The sequence below is a fragment of the Parus major genome, chromosome 23 (genome assembly GCF_001522545.3).
Source record: "Parus major isolate Abel chromosome 23, Parus_major1.1, whole genome shotgun sequence".
NCBI lineage: Eukaryota > Metazoa > Chordata > Aves > Passeriformes > Paridae > Parus > Parus major.
In genome coordinates this window covers 1,388,965-1,391,636 of record NC_031791.1, presented here as the reverse complement: position 1 = coordinate 1,391,636, position 2,672 = coordinate 1,388,965, and the positions used below count along the sequence as shown (strand labels likewise).

General features: G+C 50.3%; 2 long non-coding RNA genes across 2 annotated transcripts in view; both read right to left on the bottom strand.

The window, feature by feature from the left end:
* LOC107214162 overlaps positions 1 to 2,672 on the bottom strand; it is a 6,279-nt gene that overhangs the window by 2,769 nt on the left and 838 nt on the right. The window lies entirely within an intron of this gene.
* On the bottom strand, positions 655 to 2,539 carry LOC117245441. The gene is made up of 2 exons (XR_004500136.1): positions 1,293 to 2,539; positions 655 to 1,203 (listed from the first exon to the last, which is right to left on the bottom strand). It is a non-coding gene; the product is annotated as an uncharacterized LOC117245441 (long non-coding RNA).

Genomic DNA, 2,672 nt, shown 5'->3' with positions numbered 1-2,672 from the left:
ATGCTGCAGGGAGCACAGGCCAGCCTGGGACAGGTGGATAAACTGCAGGCCAGAAACAGAAAGCAGACCTGCCAGTGGCTCCCTGAAACCTCAGAGCAGGAGGAGGATGATGGTTCCTGAGTGATCAGGTGAGGAAGGGCTGGCCTCAAGATGTGCCAAGGATGTTGGCTGTGCTCTCTCAGGTGGCAGAGCCGCTGGGAAGTTTGGAGGGGTGAGGAGCCTTGCAATGGGGGTACAGGTGCCTTTCTGCTCTTTAAGATGTTCAGAAAAGGAAAGGGAAAACTTCCACTGAATCAAAATTACCTGGGTCAGGTCTAGAGAGGGATGGGAACTGTTCCCCAAGCCCTGCACACCTCTGTGAGAAAGTGCCATGACTGCAGGAGGGGATTCTCAACAAAACCAGTGCCAGGACCTTGGCTGTATTACAAAGGACTGAGGATTTTGGGTGGCTGCTCTGGCAAATTGGGAGCACCCACTGGTCCTGGGGTGACAGCAGGGTGTGTTTCACCTGAGTCAGGCACAGCTTTTGAATATTCCCAAATCCCATTTGAACCTGCAGTCTGAAACTCAGCAGTGACCTCACCTCCTCCGAGGGAGCTGGGAGCAGCCAGTAGATGAGGGAACAAATCTGGCCAGAAATAGCTGTTACTGCTCTGTCTCACATGTCTGGGGCTGTTTATTGCACTTGGACACAAAGATCAGGTTTCTTGGAACTGAATCAGCTCATATTTAGCACCAGGAGGGAAGGGGGGAATTAGGAGACTTCAGCAAAAAAATGGAGAAGGGAAAAGTTTGGGAAAAGTTGAGTAAAAGTCTGTCAAGAAAGAGGATTCCAGGCTGGGCTGGAGTGGGAAAGTGGCAGTGCCAGCACAGCCAAGCTCAGAGGAGAGAGCAGAGATGACTCAGAAGCCACAGGGATTCAGGAGCAAAGTCCCAGGCATTTGAGCCATCCCTGGAATTGTGGTGTTTCATGGGGCTACCCCAATTTACACCACTGAGAGCTCATCTATCACGGTGTCACATCCTGGAGCAGGCCCCAAAACTGGGACCCAAATGCTGCTCTCTCCCCGAGTTTGGATGTGAAACAGTTTCTGACACCAGCTCAGGACTGGGAGAAGGAACTGGGATTTTCCCTTTCACTTGGATGTTGCGTTTTATCCAGACTCATCAGAAAAATCTGCAGTTTCAGCTTTTTGGCTGGATCTGAAATGAAGATACAGGTTAAATACTGGAATTTCCTAGGAAAATACAATCTTTTTTCCAGGTCTTCTCTCCAGATCCCTCAGACTTACCTCTCCCTAAGACACAGCACTGCCAGAGCCTCCTTGCTGCCAAGAAGGAAATTGTTCTGGGGTAAAACAGATCTTCCAACTGCAGCACACTTCACACAAGTACAAGTTTTGGATTGATGTCCCTGGGATCCTGCCTGTCCCCTCTGAGCACCTTTAACAGACTCCAAACTCAAAGCACAGCACATGTTAGATTTATTCCAAAGTCTGGCTGTGGGAGGGCACAGCAACCTTTGTTACCTGCACTTAATTTAAAATGGGACATTATTGCTGCTCCTGATTGAAATGTCACTGCAGTGACCTGAAAGGGGTATTTTTTTATACAGATTAATCCTGTCTGCTGGCTTAATCTAGGGAGCATGAGTGATTTGAAGAGATTTCAAAGGGCCCAGACAGAATGGAGGGAAGACATCAAGGGAAGCTTTTATTCTGGCTGTTTAAATTTCCCTTAAAAGACAATCATTGTCCTCACATCCTTTCAGTGCTGCTAATCTCAGCCCTGCCTACTGAGCCAACAGCAGATCAGTGTAACAGTGCCTTCAGAAAGTTGTGTCAGGCTTATTTTCTTTAATACTGAACCAGAGTCCCTCTCCTTTTCCTGCTGGTGGGTTCAAACAGATTCTGAGTCACAGCCAGCTCCCAGCCAGCCTGGAAAACTACCTGGGCACTGCAGCTCCAGGCACTCTTCTGCTGCTAATAATTCCTCCAGCCCTGTTTGAGAAAGCAACAAAGGCTTTTTTTTTCCCATTTTCCATTATTCAGCAGTTCCTGGCCCCACACAGTCTCTGCTGATCCTGCCAGGTGTGTCCTGGCTCTCTGTGACTCACCCACAGGCTGGGGCTGATCTTACCTTGCTCTCAGACAGGTTTGTCCAGGGGGAAGCTCTGTCCAGTGCCAGGATTTGCAGGTTGAGGCACAGAGACCCTCAACTTTCCCCACACGACATCCTTCTCCCTCCTCTCCCAGCCAGCTGACTGCTCTTATCACTTCTACACTTACAGCAGGCTTTTGGGGTGGTGTGAGGTCAGCCACCCTCACCAAGTCACAGGGACACGGAAAGGGCTGGAGTTGGGTCCAAACTGAAACCTGGAAAGGGCTGGACTCAGATCCACACTGAGACTTGGAATGGGCTGGAATTGGGTCCACACTGAGACCTGGAATGGGCTGGACTCAGATCCACACTGAGACCTGGAAAGGGCTGGACTCAGATCCACACTGAGACCTGGAAAGGGCTGGACTCAGATCCAAACTGAGACCTGGAATGGGCTGGACTCGGGTCCAAACTGAGACCTGGAATGGGCTGGACTTGGGTCCAGACTGAGACCTGGAATGGGCAGGACTCAGATCCAAACTGAGACTTGGAATGGGCAGGACTGAGGTCCA